Source organism: Cryptomeria japonica, unplaced genomic scaffold, assembly GCF_030272615.1.
Source record: "Cryptomeria japonica unplaced genomic scaffold, Sugi_1.0 HiC_scaffold_64, whole genome shotgun sequence".
NCBI classification, from domain to species: Eukaryota; Viridiplantae; Streptophyta; class Pinopsida; order Cupressales; family Cupressaceae; genus Cryptomeria; species Cryptomeria japonica.
The window spans coordinates 561,464-577,632 of NW_026728886.1; the positions used below are offsets into that span (position 1 = coordinate 561,464).

General features: G+C 63.3%; 3 non-coding genes across 3 annotated transcripts; all 3 read right to left on the reverse strand.

The window, feature by feature from the left end:
* Positions 1-233: 233 nt before the first annotated feature.
* Positions 234-352, reverse strand: LOC131863527 (5S ribosomal RNA). Its single transcript, XR_009362427.1, has one exon. It is a non-coding gene; the product is annotated as a 5S ribosomal RNA (ribosomal RNA).
* Positions 353-6,267: 5,915 nt separating this feature from the next.
* LOC131863428 (5S ribosomal RNA) lies at positions 6,268-6,386 on the reverse strand. The gene has a single exon (XR_009362330.1). It is a non-coding gene; the product is annotated as a 5S ribosomal RNA (ribosomal RNA).
* A 5,916-nt stretch (positions 6,387-12,302) lies between these two features.
* Positions 12,303-12,421, reverse strand: LOC131863429 (5S ribosomal RNA). The gene has a single exon (XR_009362331.1). It is a non-coding gene; the product is annotated as a 5S ribosomal RNA (ribosomal RNA).
* Between the last annotated feature and the right edge of the window lie 3,748 nt (positions 12,422-16,169).

Genomic DNA, 16,169 nt, shown 5'->3' on the forward strand with positions numbered 1-16,169 from the left:
CCGATTTCACCTGGGTGCGCGCGCAGCACCTCGGGCGCACCGGGGTGCGCGCACAACGCCCGGGTTGCACCGTGGCCTGTGTGCTCGGGGCGCCTCGGGTGCGCGCTCGGTGTCGCCCCCGCGCGCGCGGTAGTGCGGGCAGCGCACCCCGGCCCGGCCCGGCCCCGACGAGAACGCAAACGGGCAAAAGGTTTATTCAAATAGCATTGCGACGCCCGGCGAAAAACTAAGAAAGGGTGCAACACCGGGACTTCCCGGGAGGTCACCCATCCCAGTACTACTCCGGCCCAAGCGCGCTTAACTGCGGAGTTCTGATGGGATCCGGTGCACTAACGCTGGTATGATCGCACCCGTTATGAGCTTGTCGCAGTGTGTACTTAGCAAACCGCGACCCACGTGCGAATCCACCCCGGCCACCCACCCCCGTCGAGGTGCACACCCTCCCTCGCGAAGTGCGCCCCGTTCGCCAAGTGTGAGCCCTGCCCGGGTGCGCGCACCTTGCTAGGGCGTCGGGTGTGCACCCGGCCCGGCCTACGTGCGTGCACCTGGACGGGGCGTCGTGTGCGTGCAGTGTCCCGTCTGCAACGCGGTGCCCACACACCACCTCGGGCGCAACGACCTGCGCTCACATGTGGGCCGAGTGCACCTTGGTGCATGTTCGGGGCGCCTCGGGTGCACGCTCGATCTTGCCCCGGTGCACCAAGGCGCTCGGTTTGCCCCGGGTGCGCACTTGGTGCAAGGTGGGCACCCAAAATAGGGATCAAGCACCAAAACACAAGTTTCGGGATGCAAAATGGGACCCAAGGACCACAAATGCGTTCCAAGACCCATGATGGGTCCACGAGAACAAAAATGTGTTCCGAGACTTAATAAACAAATATTGGGTTTTAGGAGAAGAAACATGCTCTGATGCCCAAAACGAGAATCGACCCCGAAAAGGCCACAGGCCAAAAGTGGGATGCGAGACAAAAAAAAATGGGACCCGAGGACCAAAATTGGGTTCCCAGGTCGAAGACAGGGCAACCGGACAAGAAACGACCTCTAAGGCTCGAAATGAGTCCCGACGACTAAAACTTGACAAGAAGCACCCATCAGGCACCCAACTCGACACCCATGGGATGCCGACCCACCCGGGCTTCCACCTAGCACACCTTGGCACCCACCCACCCTCGCACCCAACCTCGCACCCAACTTAGCACCTTTGAACCCACATTGGCACTCACCCTGACCCTGGCACCTTGGAACCCACATTGGCACTCACCTTGACCCTGGCACCCACCTTTGCACTCACCTTGGGACCCACCCTGGCTCCCACCTCGGCACCCACCCAGACACCCACCTTGGTTCCTTGGCACCCACCTTGGATCCTTGGCACCCACCCCGACACCCACCTTGGCACGCAACTTGGCTACTTGCCACCCACCTTGGCTCCTTGACGCCCACCCCGACAACCACCCCGTGACCTACCCTGGCTAGGGTTGGTGCACACCCACCCTGGTGCCCACCTTGGCACCCACCCCATGACCCACCTTGGCACGCACCTTAGTACCCACCCCGTTACCCACCCTAGGACCCACCCCGTGACCCACCTTGGCCAGGGTGGGTGCCTTGGTGCGCACAACTTGCCTGGGCTGCACACCAGGGCGGGCTCAAGATGGCACCCGCGTTCCGTTTTTTTCACTATCTTTCAAAACGGAAATTTTAAAATCTCGTTTTTTTTTTTTTTTTGCCTTTTCTGGAAATTAGTGAAGGCAGCGCATCAAAGGTGCGCAATGCTGGTGCGAACCCGGGAGCGCTCCGATGTGTGCTCCAAGGTGCGGCGTGCACGAAGTCCGAGCCCGGCTTGCCCCGGGTGCGCACCTCGCGTGCACCTTCGCCGGGGTGAGCACCTTGGCTGGGTTGCGCGCCCTGGTGCGCACCAAGGAGCGCTCTGAAGTGTGCTCCAAGGTGCGGCGTGCACGAAGTCGGAGCTCGGTTTGCCCCGGGTGTGCACCTCGGGTGCGCACCTCGCGTGCACCTTCGCTGCGGTGGGCACCTTGGCTGGGTTGCGCGCCTTGGTGGGCACCATGCAGTGCACGAAGTCGGAGCCCGGTTTGCCCCGGGCGCGCACCTCCGCCAGGGTGGGCACCTTGGTGCGCACAACTTGCCTGGGCTGCGCACCAGGAAGGGCTCAAGATGGCACCCGCGTTCCGTTTTTTTCACTATCTTTCAGAACGGAAATTTTAAAATATCGTTTTTTTTTGCCTTTTCTGGAAATTAGTGAAGGCAGCGCATCAAAGGTGCGCAACGCTGGTGCGAACCTGGGAGCGCTCCGATGTGTGCTCCAAGGTGCGGCGTGCACGAAGTCGGAGCCCGGTTTGCCCCGGGTGCGCCCTGGTGGGCACCATGGTGCGCACCAAGGAGCGCTCCGAAGTGTGCTCCAAGGTGCGGCCTGCACGAAGTCGGAGCCCGGTTTGCCCCGGGCGTGCACCGCGGGTGGGCACCTTGGTGCGCATGCCTTGCCTGGGCTGCGCACCAGGGCGGGCTCAAGATGGCACCCGCGTTCCGTTTTTTTCACTATCTTTCAAAACGGAAATTTTAAAATCTCATTTTTTTTTGCCTTTTCTGGAAATTAGTGAAGGCAGCGCATCAAAGGTGCGCACCTCGCTGCCCACCACGGTGCGCAACGCCGGTGGGCACCCGGGAGTGCTTCGAAGTGTGCTCCAAGGTGCTGCGTGCACGTTGTCGGAGCCCGGTTTGCCCCGGGTGCGCACCTCGCGTGCACCTTCGTCGGGGTGGGCACCTTGGCTGGGTTTGCCCCGGCTGCGCTCCGAAGCGGGGTTATTGGAGCGCCGCCTCTTTTTTTGTCGGAGCGTTTGGTGGGGTTTCTCGCATTGGCTCTTCCCAGGCCCGGTTGCCACCCTGGCGCGCACGAAGTCGGAAGTAGGGTTAATTGCCCGGGTGCGCACCTTTGCCAGGGTGGGCACCTTACCTGGGCTGTGCACCAGGGCGGGCTCAAGATGGCACCCGCGTTCCGTTTTTTTCACTATCTTTCAAAACGGAAATTTTAAAATCTCCTCTTTTTTTTGCCTTTTCTGGAAATTAGTGAAGGCAGCGCATCAAAGGTGCGCACCTCGCTGCCCACCTTGGTGTGCTCTGAGGTGCGCACCCGGGAGCGCTACGAAGTGTGCTCCAAGGTGCGGCGTGCACGTTGTCGGAGCCCGGTTTGCCCCGGGTGCGCACCTCGCCTGCACCTTGGCCGGGGTGGGCACCCTGGCTGGGTTTGCCCAGGGTGCGCTCCGAAGCGGGGTTACTGGAGCGCCCCCTCTTTTTTTGTCAGAGCGTTTGGTGGGGTTTCTCGCATTGGCTCTTCCCAGGCCCGGTTGTTGGGTGCGCTCCCACCCTGGCGCGCGCGAAGTTGGAAGTTGGGTTAATTGCCCGGGCGCGCACCTTCGCCAGGGTGGGCACCTTGGTGCGCACACCTTGGCTGGGCTGCGCACCAGGGCGGGCTCAAGATGGCACCAGCATTCCCTTTTTCTCACTATCTTTCAAAACGGAAATTTTAAAATCTCGTTTTTTTTTGCCTTTTATGGAAATTAGTGAAGGCATCGCATCAAAGGTGCGCACCTCGCTGCCCACCTTGGTGTGCTCCGAGGTGCCCACCACGGTGCGCTCCGAGGTGCCCACCACGGTGCGCAACGCCGGTGCGAACCCGGGAGCGCCCCGATGTGTGCTCCAAGGTGCGGCGTGCACGAAGCCGGACCCCGGTTTGCCCCGGGTGCGCACCTCGCGTGCACCTTGGTGCGCACACCTTGGCTGGGTTGCGCGGCCTGGTGGGCACCATGGTGCGCACCAAGGAGCGCTCCGAAGTGTGCTCCAAGGTGCGGCGTGCACGAAGTCCTAGCCCGGTTTGCCCCGGGTGCGCACCTTCGCCGCGGTGGGCACCATGGCGTGCACGAAGTCGGAGCCCGGTTTGCCCCGGGTGCGCACCTCGCGTGCACCTTCGCCGGGGTGGGCACCTCGGCTGGGTTGCGCGCCCTGGTGCGCACCAAGGAGCGCTCCGAAGTGTGCTCCAAGGTGCGGCGTGCACGAAGTCGGAGCCCGGTTTGCCCCGGGTGCGCACCTTCGCCGCGGTGGGCACCCTGGTGCGCACCATGGCGTGCACGAAGTCGGAGCCCGGTTTGCCCCGGGTGCGCACCTCGCGTGCACCTTCGGCGGGGTTGCGCGCCCTGGTGCGCACCAAGGAGCGCTCCGAAGTGTGCTCCAAGGTGCGGCGTGCACGAAGTCGGAGCCCGGTTTGCCCCGGGTGCGCACCTCGCGTGCACCTTCGGCGGGGTTGCGCGCCCTGGTGGGCACCATGGTGCGCACCAAGGAGCGCTCCGAAGTGTGCTCCAAGGTGCGGCGTGCACGAAGTCGGAGCCCGGTTTGCCCCGGGTGCGCACCTCGCGTGCACCTTCGCCGCGGTGGGCACCATGGCGTGCACGAAGTCGGAGCCCGGTTTGCCCCGGGTGCGCACCTCGCGTGCACCTTCGCCGGGGTGGGCACCTCGGCTGGGTTGCGCGCCCTGGTGCGCACCAAGGAGCGCTCCGAAGTGTGCTCCAAGGTGCGGCGTGCACGAAGTCGGAGCCCGGTTTGCCCCGGGTGCGCACCTCGCGTGCACCTTCGCCGCGGTGGGCACCATGGCGTGCACGAAGTCGGAGCCCGGTTTGCCCCGGGTGCGCACCCCGCGTGCACCTTCGCCGGGGTGGGCACCTCGGCTGGGTTGCGCGCCCTGGTGCGCACCAAGGAGCGCTCCGAAGTGTGCTCCAAGGTGCGGCGTGCACGAAGTCGGAGCCCGGTTTGCCCCGGGTGCGCACCTCGCGTGCACCTTCGCCGCGGTGGGCACCTTGGCTGGGTTGGGCACCATTGAGCGCTCCGAAGTGTGCTCCAAGGTGCGCACCATGGCCCTCCAAGGTGCGCAGCATGGCGTGCACGAAGTCGGAGCCCGGTTTGCCCCGGGTGCGCACCTCGCGTGCACCTTCGCCAGGGTGGGCACCTCGGTGCGCACACCTTCTCAATGTTTTCTTGCCTTTTCTGGAAATTGGTGAAGGCAGCGCATCAAAGGTGCGCACCTCGGTGTGCTCCGAGGTGCGAACCCGAGAGCGCTCCGAGGTGCCCACGAAGTCGAAAGTCGGGTTAATTGCATTGTTTTCCCCGGGTGCGCTCCGAGGTGCGCAACATCGGTGCGCACCAAGGAGGGCTCCGAAGTGTGCTCCAAGGTGCGCACGATTCGGAGCTCGGTTTGCCCGGGGTGCGCACACCTTGGCTGGGTTGCGCACCCTTTGTGCGCTCCAAGGTGCGCACGAAGTCGGAGCTCGGTTTGCCCCGGGTGCGCACCTTCGCCAGGGTGCGCACCTTGATGCGCACGCCTTGGCTGGGCTGCGCACCTTGGTGGGCGCCATGGTGCGCACCTTTCGTGCGCTCCAAGGTGCGCACGAAGTCGGAGCTCGGTTTGCCCCGGGTGCGCACCTTGGTGGGCGCCATGGTGCACTCCGAGGTGCCCAAGATTGGTGCGCACCAAGGAGCGCTCCGAAGTGCGCTCCAAGGTGCGCAGGTGCGCGCGAAGTCGAAAGTTGGGTTAATTGTCCGGTTTGCCTCGGGTGCGCACCTTGCGTGCACCTTCGCCAGGGTGGGCGCCTTGGTGCGCACACCTTGGCTGGGCTGCGCACCCGGGCGCGCACACCTTGGCACCCGCGTTTCCTTCATTTTAAATTTTTTTTTTTTACAATCTCTCAAGTGGGAAATTCTATAATCTCAACTTTTTTTGCCTTTTCAGGAAACTTTTGAATGGAGCGCATCATTGGTGCGCTCCGAAGTGTGCTCCAAGGTGCGCACCTCTGGTGTGCTCCAAAGCTCTCTCCAGCTGCGTGCACCTGCCCCGGCCGCGCACCCGGCCCCGCCCAGCTTCGCTCACCTGTCCCGGGCGTCTGGTGCGGAACCTTAGAGTAAGAAACATCACCGTGCACCTTGGCCAACGTGCGCGACTCGACCGAGCGCGCACTGGCCGAGGTGCACACCGATTTCACCTGGGTGCGCGCGCAGCACCTCGGGCGCACCGGGGTGCGCGCACAACGCCCGGGTTGCACCGTGGCCTGTGTGCTCGGGGCGCCTCGGGTGCGCGCTCGGTGTCGCCCCCGCGCGCGCGGTAGTGCGGGCAGCGCACCCCGGCCCGGCCCGGCCCCGACGAGAACGCAAACGGGCAAAAGGTTTATTCAAATAGCATTGCGACGCCCGGCGAAAAACTAAAAAAGGGTGCAACACCGGGACTTCCCGGGAGGTCACCCATCCCAGTACTACTCCGGCCCAAGCGCGCTTAACTGCGGAGTTCTGATGGGATCCGGTGCACTAACGCTGGTATGATCGCACCCGTTATGAGCTTGTCGCAGTGTGTACTTAGCAAACCGCGACCCACGTGCGAATCCACCCCGGCCACCCACCCCCGTCGAGGTGCACACCCTCCCTCGCGAAGTGCGCCCCGTTCGCCAAGTGTGAGCCCTGCCCGGGTGCGCGCACCTTGCTAGGGCGTCGGGTGTGCACCCGGCCCGGCCTACGTGCGTGCACCTGGACGGGGCGTCGTGTGCGTGCAGTGTCCCGTCTGCAACGCGGTGCCCACACACCACCTCGGGCGCAACGACCTGCGCTCACATGTGGGCCGAGTGCACCTTGGTGCATGTTCGGGGCGCCTCGGGTGCACGCTCGATCTTGCCCCGGTGCACCAAGGCGCTCGGTTTGCCCCGGGTGCGCACTTGGTGCAAGGTGGGCACCCAAAATAGGGATCAAGCACCAAAACACAAGTTTCGGGATGCAAAATGGGACCCAAGGACCACAAATGCGTTCCAAGACCCATGATGGGTCCACGAGAACAAAAATGTGTTCCGAGACTTAATAAACAAATATTGGGTTTTAGGAGAAGAAACATGCTCTGATGCCCAAAACGAGAATCGACCCCGAAAAGGCCACAGGCCAAAAGTGGGATGCGAGACAAAAAAAAATGGGACCCGAGGACCAAAATTGGGTTCCCAGGTCGAAGACAGGGCAACCGGACAAGAAACGACCTCTAAGGCTCGAAATGAGTCCCGACGACTAAAACTTGACAAGAAGCACCCATCAGGCACCCAACTCGACACCCATGGGATGCCGACCCACCCGGGCTTCCACCTAGCACACCTTGGCACCCACCCACCCTCGCACCCAACCTCGCACCCAACTTAGCACCTTTGAACCCACATTGGCACTCACCCTGACCCTGGCACCTTGGAACCCACATTGGCACTCACCTTGACCCTGGCACCCACCTTTGCACTCACCTTGGGACCCACCCTGGCTCCCACCTCGGCACCCACCCAGACACCCACCTTGGTTCCTTGGCACCCACCTTGGATCCTTGGCACCCACCCCGACACCCACCTTGGCACGCAACTTGGCTACTTGCCACCCACCTTGGCTCCTTGACGCCCACCCCGACAACCACCCCGTGACCTACCCTGGCTAGGGTTGGTGCACACCCACCCTGGTGCCCACCTTGGCACCCACCCCATGACCCACCTTGGCACGCACCTTAGTACCCACCCCGTTACCCACCCTAGGACCCACCCCGTGACCCACCTTGGCCAGGGTGGGTGCCTTGGTGCGCACAACTTGCCTGGGCTGCACACCAGGGCGGGCTCAAGATGGCACCCGCGTTCCGTTTTTTTCACTATCTTTCAAAACGGAAATTTTAAAATCTCGTTTTTTTTTTTTTTTTGCCTTTTCTGGAAATTAGTGAAGGCAGCGCATCAAAGGTGCGCAATGCTGGTGCGAACCCGGGAGCGCTCCGATGTGTGCTCCAAGGTGCGGCGTGCACGAAGTCCGAGCCCGGCTTGCCCCGGGTGCGCACCTCGCGTGCACCTTCGCCGGGGTGAGCACCTTGGCTGGGTTGCGCGCCCTGGTGCGCACCAAGGAGCGCTCTGAAGTGTGCTCCAAGGTGCGGCGTGCACGAAGTCGGAGCTCGGTTTGCCCCGGGTGTGCACCTCGGGTGCGCACCTCGCGTGCACCTTCGCTGCGGTGGGCACCTTGGCTGGGTTGCGCGCCTTGGTGGGCACCATGCAGTGCACGAAGTCGGAGCCCGGTTTGCCCCGGGCGCGCACCTCCGCCAGGGTGGGCACCTTGGTGCGCACAACTTGCCTGGGCTGCGCACCAGGAAGGGCTCAAGATGGCACCCGCGTTCCGTTTTTTTCACTATCTTTCAGAACGGAAATTTTAAAATATCGTTTTTTTTTGCCTTTTCTGGAAATTAGTGAAGGCAGCGCATCAAAGGTGCGCAACGTTGGTGCGAACCTGTGAGCGCTCCGATGTGTGCTCCAAGGTGCGGCGTGCACGAAGTCGGAGCCCGGTTTGCCCCGGGTGCGCCCTGGTGGGCACCATGGTGCGCACCAAGGAGCGCTCCGAAGTGTGCTCCAAGGTGCGGCCTGCACGAAGTCGGAGCCCGGTTTGCCCCGGGCGTGCACCGCGGGTGGGCACCTTGGTGCGCATGCCTTGCCTGGGCTGCGCACCAGGGCGGGCTCAAGATGGCACCCGCGTTCCGTTTTTTTCACTATCTTTCAAAACGGAAATTTTAAAATCTCATTTTTTTTTGCCTTTTCTGGAAATTAGTGAAGGCAGCGCATCAAAGGTGCGCACCTCGCTGCCCACCACGGTGCGCAACGCCGGTGGGCACCCGGGAGTGCTTCGAAGTGTGCTCCAAGGTGCTGCGTGCACGTTGTCGGAGCCCGGTTTGCCCCGGGTGCGCACCTCGCGTGCACCTTCGTCGGGGTGGGCACCTTGGCTGGGTTTGCCCCGGCTGCGCTCCGAAGCGGGGTTATTGGAGCGCCGCCTCTTTTTTTGTCGGAGCGTTTGGTGGGGTTTCTCGCATTGGCTCTTCCCAGGCCCGGTTGCCACCCTGGCGCGCACGAAGTCGGAAGTAGGGTTAATTGCCCGGGTGCGCACCTTTGCCAGGGTGGGCACCTTACCTGGGCTGTGCACCAGGGCGGGCTCAAGATGGCACCCGCGTTCCGTTTTTTTCACTATCTTTCAAAACGGAAATTTTAAAATCTCCTCTTTTTTTTGCCTTTTCTGGAAATTAGTGAAGGCAGCGCATCAAAGGTGCGCACCTCGCTGCCCACCTTGGTGTGCTCTGAGGTGCGCACCCGGGAGCGCTACGAAGTGTGCTCCAAGGTGCGGCGTGCACGTTGTCGGAGCCCGGTTTGCCCCGGGTGCGCACCTCGCCTGCACCTTGGCCGGGGTGGGCACCCTGGCTGGGTTTGCCCAGGGTGCGCTCCGAAGCGGGGTTACTGGAGCGCCCCCTCTTTTTTTGTCAGAGCGTTTGGTGGGGTTTCTCGCATTGGCTCTTCCCAGGCCCGGTTGTTGGGTGCGCTCCCACCCTGGCGCGCGCGAAGTTGGAAGTTGGGTTAATTGCCCGGGCGCGCACCTTCGCCAGGGTGGGCACCTTGGTGCGCACACCTTGGCTGGGCTGCGCACCAGGGCGGGCTCAAGATGGCACCAGCATTCCCTTTTTCTCACTATCTTTCAAAACGGAAATTTTAAAATCTCGTTTTTTTTTGCCTTTTATGGAAATTAGTGAAGGCATCGCATCAAAGGTGCGCACCTCGCTGCCCACCTTGGTGTGCTCCGAGGTGCCCACCACGGTGCGCTCCGAGGTGCCCACCACGGTGCGCAACGCCGGTGCGAACCCGGGAGCGCCCCGATGTGTGCTCCAAGGTGCGGCGTGCACGAAGCCGGACCCCGGTTTGCCCCGGGTGCGCACCTCGCGTGCACCTTGGTGCGCACACCTTGGCTGGGTTGCGCGGCCTGGTGGGCACCATGGTGCGCACCAAGGAGCGCTCCGAAGTGTGCTCCAAGGTGCGGCGTGCACGAAGTCCTAGCCCGGTTTGCCCCGGGTGCGCACCTTCGCCGCGGTGGGCACCATGGCGTGCACGAAGTCGGAGCCCGGTTTGCCCCGGGTGCGCACCTCGCGTGCACCTTCGCCGGGGTGGGCACCTCGGCTGGGTTGCGCGCCCTGGTGCGCACCAAGGAGCGCTCCGAAGTGTGCTCCAAGGTGCGGCGTGCACGAAGTCGGAGCCCGGTTTGCCCCGGGTGCGCACCTTCGCCGCGGTGGGCACCCTGGTGCGCACCATGGCGTGCACGAAGTCGGAGCCCGGTTTGCCCCGGGTGCGCACCTCGCGTGCACCTTCGGCGGGGTTGCGCGCCCTGGTGCGCACCAAGGAGCGCTCCGAAGTGTGCTCCAAGGTGCGGCGTGCACGAAGTCGGAGCCCGGTTTGCCCCGGGTGCGCACCTCGCGTGCACCTTCGGCGGGGTTGCGCGCCCTGGTGGGCACCATGGTGCGCACCAAGGAGCGCTCCGAAGTGTGCTCCAAGGTGCGGCGTGCACGAAGTCGGAGCCCGGTTTGCCCCGGGTGCGCACCTCGCGTGCACCTTCGCCGCGGTGGGCACCATGGCGTGCACGAAGTCGGAGCCCGGTTTGCCCCGGGTGCGCACCTCGCGTGCACCTTCGCCGGGGTGGGCACCTCGGCTGGGTTGCGCGCCCTGGTGCGCACCAAGGAGCGCTCCGAAGTGTGCTCCAAGGTGCGGCGTGCACGAAGTCGGAGCCCGGTTTGCCCCGGGTGCGCACCTCGCGTGCACCTTCGCCGCGGTGGGCACCATGGCGTGCACGAAGTCGGAGCCCGGTTTGCCCCGGGTGCGCACCCCGCGTGCACCTTCGCCGGGGTGGGCACCTCGGCTGGGTTGCGCGCCCTGGTGCGCACCAAGGAGCGCTCCGAAGTGTGCTCCAAGGTGCGGCGTGCACGAAGTCGGAGCCCGGTTTGCCCCGGGTGCGCACCTCGCGTGCACCTTCGCCGCGGTGGGCACCTTGGCTGGGTTGGGCACCATTGAGCGCTCCGAAGTGTGCTCCAAGGTGCGCACCATGGCCCTCCAAGGTGCGCAGCATGGCGTGCACGAAGTCGGAGCCCGGTTTGCCCCGGGTGCGCACCTCGCGTGCACCTTCGCCAGGGTGGGCACCTCGGTGCGCACACCTTCTCAATGTTTTCTTGCCTTTTCTGGAAATTGGTGAAGGCAGCGCATCAAAGGTGCGCACCTCGGTGTGCTCCGAGGTGCGAACCCGAGAGCGCTCCGAGGTGCCCACGAAGTCGAAAGTCGGGTTAATTGCATTGTTTTCCCCGGGTGCGCTCCGAGGTGCGCAACATCGGTGCGCACCAAGGAGGGCTCCGAAGTGTGCTCCAAGGTGCGCACGATTCGGAGCTCGGTTTGCCCGGGGTGCGCACACCTTGGCTGGGTTGCGCACCCTTTGTGCGCTCCAAGGTGCGCACGAAGTCGGAGCTCGGTTTGCCCCGGGTGCGCACCTTCGCCAGGGTGCGCACCTTGATGCGCACGCCTTGGCTGGGCTGCGCACCTTGGTGGGCGCCATGGTGCGCACCTTTCGTGCGCTCCAAGGTGCGCACGAAGTCGGAGCTCGGTTTGCCCCGGGTGCGCACCTTGGTGGGCGCCATGGTGCACTCCGAGGTGCCCAAGATTGGTGCGCACCAAGGAGCGCTCCGAAGTGCGCTCCAAGGTGCGCAGGTGCGCGCGAAGTCGAAAGTTGGGTTAATTGTCCGGTTTGCCTCGGGTGCGCACCTTGCGTGCACCTTCGCCAGGGTGGGCGCCTTGGTGCGCACACCTTGGCTGGGCTGCGCACCCGGGCGCGCACACCTTGGCACCCGCGTTTCCTTCATTTTAAATTTTTTTTTTTTACAATCTCTCAAGTGGGAAATTCTATAATCTCAACTTTTTTTGCCTTTTCAGGAAACTTTTGAATGGAGCGCATCATTGGTGCGCTCCGAAGTGTGCTCCAAGGTGCGCACCTCTGGTGTGCTCCAAAGCTCTCTCCAGCTGCGTGCACCTGCCCCGGCCGCGCACCCGGCCCCGCCCAGCTTCGCTCACCTGTCCCGGGCGTCTGGTGCGGAACCTTAGAGTAAGAAACATCACCGTGCACCTTGGCCAACGTGCGCGACTCGACCGAGCGCGCACTGGCCGAGGTGCACACCGATTTCACCTGGGTGCGCGCGCAGCACCTCGGGCGCACCGGGGTGCGCGCACAACGCCCGGGTTGCACCGTGGCCTGTGTGCTCGGGGCGCCTCGGGTGCGCGCTCGGTGTCGCCCCCCGCGCGCGCGGTAGTGCGGGCAGCGCACCCCGGCCCGGCCCGGCCCCGACGAGAACGCAAACGGGCAAAAGGTTTATTCAAATAGCATTGCGACGCCCGGCGAAAAACTAAAAAAGGGTGCAACACCGGGACTTCCCGGGAGGTCACCCATCCCAGTACTACTCCGGCCCAAGCGCGCTTAACTGCGGAGTTCTGATGGGATCCGGTGCACTAACGCTGGTATGATCGCACCCGTTATGAGCTTGTCGCAGTGTGTACTTAGCAAACCGCGACCCACGTGCGAATCCACCCCGGCCACCCACCCCCGTCGAGGTGCACACCCTCCCTCGCGAAGTGCGCCCCGTTCGCCAAGTGTGAGCCCTGCCCGGGTGCGCGCACCTTGCTAGGGCGTCGGGTGTGCACCCGGCCCGGCCTACGTGCGTGCACCTGGACGGGGCGTCGTGTGCGTGCAGTGTCCCGTCTGCAACGCGGTGCCCACACACCACCTCGGGCGCAACGACCTGCGCTCACATGTGGGCCGAGTGCACCTTGGTGCATGTTCGGGGCGCCTCGGGTGCACGCTCGATCTTGCCCCGGTGCACCAAGGCGCTCGGTTTGCCCCGGGTGCGCACTTGGTGCAAGGTGGGCACCCAAAATAGGGATCAAGCACCAAAACACAAGTTTCGGGATGCAAAATGGGACCCAAGGACCACAAATGCGTTCCAAGACCCATGATGGGTCCACGAGAACAAAAATGTGTTCCGAGACTTAATAAACAAATATTGGGTTTTAGGAGAAGAAACATGCTCTGATGCCCAAAACGAGAATCGACCCCGAAAAGGCCACAGGCCAAAAGTGGGATGCGAGACAAAAAAAAATGGGACCCGAGGACCAAAATTGGGTTCCCAGGTCGAAGACAGGGCAACCGGACAAGAAACGACCTCTAAGGCTCGAAATGAGTCCCGACGACTAAAACTTGACAAGAAGCACCCATCAGGCACCCAACTCGACACCCATGGGATGCCGACCCACCCGGGCTTCCACCTAGCACACCTTGGCACCCACCCACCCTCGCACCCAACCTCGCACCCAACTTAGCACCTTTGAACCCACATTGGCACTCACCCTGACCCTGGCACCTTGGAACCCACATTGGCACTCACCTTGACCCTGGCACCCACCTTTGCACTCACCTTGGGACCCACCCTGGCTCCCACCTCGGCACCCACCCAGACACCCACCTTGGTTCCTTGGCACCCACCTTGGATCCTTGGCACCCACCCCGACACCCACCTTGGCACGCAACTTGGCTACTTGCCACCCACCTTGGCTCCTTGACGCCCACCCCGACAACCACCCCGTGACCTACCCTGGCTAGGGTTGGTGCACACCCACCCTGGTGCCCACCTTGGCACCCACCCCATGACCCACCTTGGCACGCACCTTAGTACCCACCCCGTTACCCACCCTAGGACCCACCCCGTGACCCACCTTGGCCAGGGTGGGTGCCTTGGTGCGCACAACTTGCCTGGGCTGCACACCAGGGCGGGCTCAAGATGGCACCCGCGTTCCGTTTTTTTCACTATCTTTCAAAACGGAAATTTTAAAATCTCGTTTTTTTTTTTTTTTTGCCTTTTCTGGAAATTAGTGAAGGCAGCGCATCAAAGGTGCGCAATGCTGGTGCGAACCCGGGAGCGCTCCGATGTGTGCTCCAAGGTGCGGCGTGCACGAAGTCCGAGCCCGGCTTGCCCCGGGTGCGCACCTCGCGTGCACCTTCGCCGGGGTGAGCACCTTGGCTGGGTTGCGCGCCCTGGTGCGCACCAAGGAGCGCTCTGAAGTGTGCTCCAAGGTGCGGCGTGCACGAAGTCGGAGCTCGGTTTGCCCCGGGTGTGCACCTCGGGTGCGCACCTCGCGTGCACCTTCGCTGCGGTGGGCACCTTGGCTGGGTTGCGCGCCTTGGTGGGCACCATGCAGTGCACGAAGTCGGAGCCCGGTTTGCCCCGGGCGCGCACCTCCGCCAGGGTGGGCACCTTGGTGCGCACAACTTGCCTGGGCTGCGCACCAGGAAGGGCTCAAGATGGCACCCGCGTTCCGTTTTTTTCACTATCTTTCAGAACGGAAATTTTAAAATATCGTTTTTTTTTGCCTTTTCTGGAAATTAGTGAAGGCAGCGCATCAAAGGTGCGCAACGCTGGTGCGAACCTGGGAGCGCTCCGATGTGTGCTCCAAGGTGCGGCGTGCACGAAGTCGGAGCCCGGTTTGCCCCGGGTGCGCCCTGGTGGGCACCATGGTGCGCACCAAGGAGCGCTCCGAAGTGTGCTCCAAGGTGCGGCCTGCACGAAGTCGGAGCCCGGTTTGCCCCGGGTGTGCACCGCGGGTGGGCACCTTGGTGCGCATGCCTTGCCTGGGCTGCGCACCAGGGCGGGCTCAAGATGGCACCCGCGTTCCGTTTTTTTCACTATCTTTCAAAACGGAAATTTTAAAATCTCATTTTTTTTTGCCTTTTCTGGAAATTAGTGAAGGCAGCGCATCAAAGGTGCGCACCTCGCTGCCCACCACGGTGCGCAACGCCGGTGGGCACCCGGGAGTGCTTCGAAGTGTGCTCCAAGGTGCTGCGTGCACGTTGTCGGAGCCCGGTTTGCCCCGGGTGCGCACCTCGCGTGCACCTTCGTCGGGGTGGGCACCTTGGCTGGGTTTGCCCCGGCTGCGCTCCGAAGCGGGGTTATTGGAGGCCGCCTCTTTTTTTGTCGGAGCGTTTGGTGGGGTTTCTCGCATTGGCTCTTCCCAGGCCCGGTTGCCACCCTGGCGCGCACGAAGTCGGAAGTAGGGTTAATTGCCCGGGTGCGCACCTTTGCCAGGGTGGGCACCTTACCTGGGCTGTGCACCAGGGCGGGCTCAAGATGGCACCCGCGTTCCGTTTTTTTCACTATCTTTCAAAACGGAAATTTTAAAATCTCCTCTTTTTTTTGCCTTTTCTGGAAATTAGTGAAGGCAGCGCATCAAAGGTGCGCACCTCGCTGCCCACCTTGGTGTGCTCTGAGGTGCGCACCCGGGAGCGCTACGAAGTGTGCTCCAAGGTGCGGCGTGCACGTTGTCGGAGCCCGGTTTGCCCCGGGTGCGCACCTCGCCTGCACCTTGGCCGGGGTGGGCACCCTGGCTGGGTTTGCCCAGGGTGCGCTCCGAAGCGGGGTTACTGGAGCGCCCCCTCTTTTTTTGTCAGAGCGTTTGGTGGGGTTTCTCGCATTGGCTCTTCCCAGGCCCGGTTGTTGGGTGCGCTCCCACCCTGGCGCGCGCGAAGTTGGAAGTTGGGTTAATTGCCCGGGCGCGCACCTTCGCCAGGGTGGGCACCTTGGTGCGCACACCTTGGCTGGGCTGCGCACCAGGGCGGGCTCAAGATGGCACCAGCATTCCCTTTTTCTCACTATCTTTCAAAACGGAAATTTTAAAATCTCGTTTTTTTTTGCCTTTTATGGAAATTAGTGAAGGCATCGCATCAAAGGTGCGCACCTCGCTGCCCACCTTGGTGTGCTCCGAGGTGCCCACCACGGTGCGCTCCGAGGTGCCCACCACGGTGCGCAACGCCGGTGCGAACCCGGGAGCGCCCCGATGTGTGCTCCAAGGTGCGGCGTGCACGAAGCCGGACCCCGGTTTGCCCCGGGTGCGCACCTCGCGTGCACCTTGGTGCGCACACCTTGGCTGGGTTGCGCGGCCTGGTGGGCACCATGGTGCGCACCAAGGAGCGCTCCGAAGTGTGCTCCAAGGTGCGGCGTGCACGAAGTCCTAGCCCGGTTTGCCCCGGGTGCGCACCTTCGCCGCGGTGGGCACCATGGCGTGCACGAAGTCGGAGCCCGGTTTGCCCCGGGTGCGCACCTCGCGTGCACCTTCGCCGGGGTGGGCACCTCGGCTGGGTTGCGCGCCCTGGTGCGCACCAAGGAGCGCTCCGAAGTGTGCTCCAAGGTGCGGCGTGCACGAAGTCGGAGCCCGGTTTGCCCCGGGTGCGCA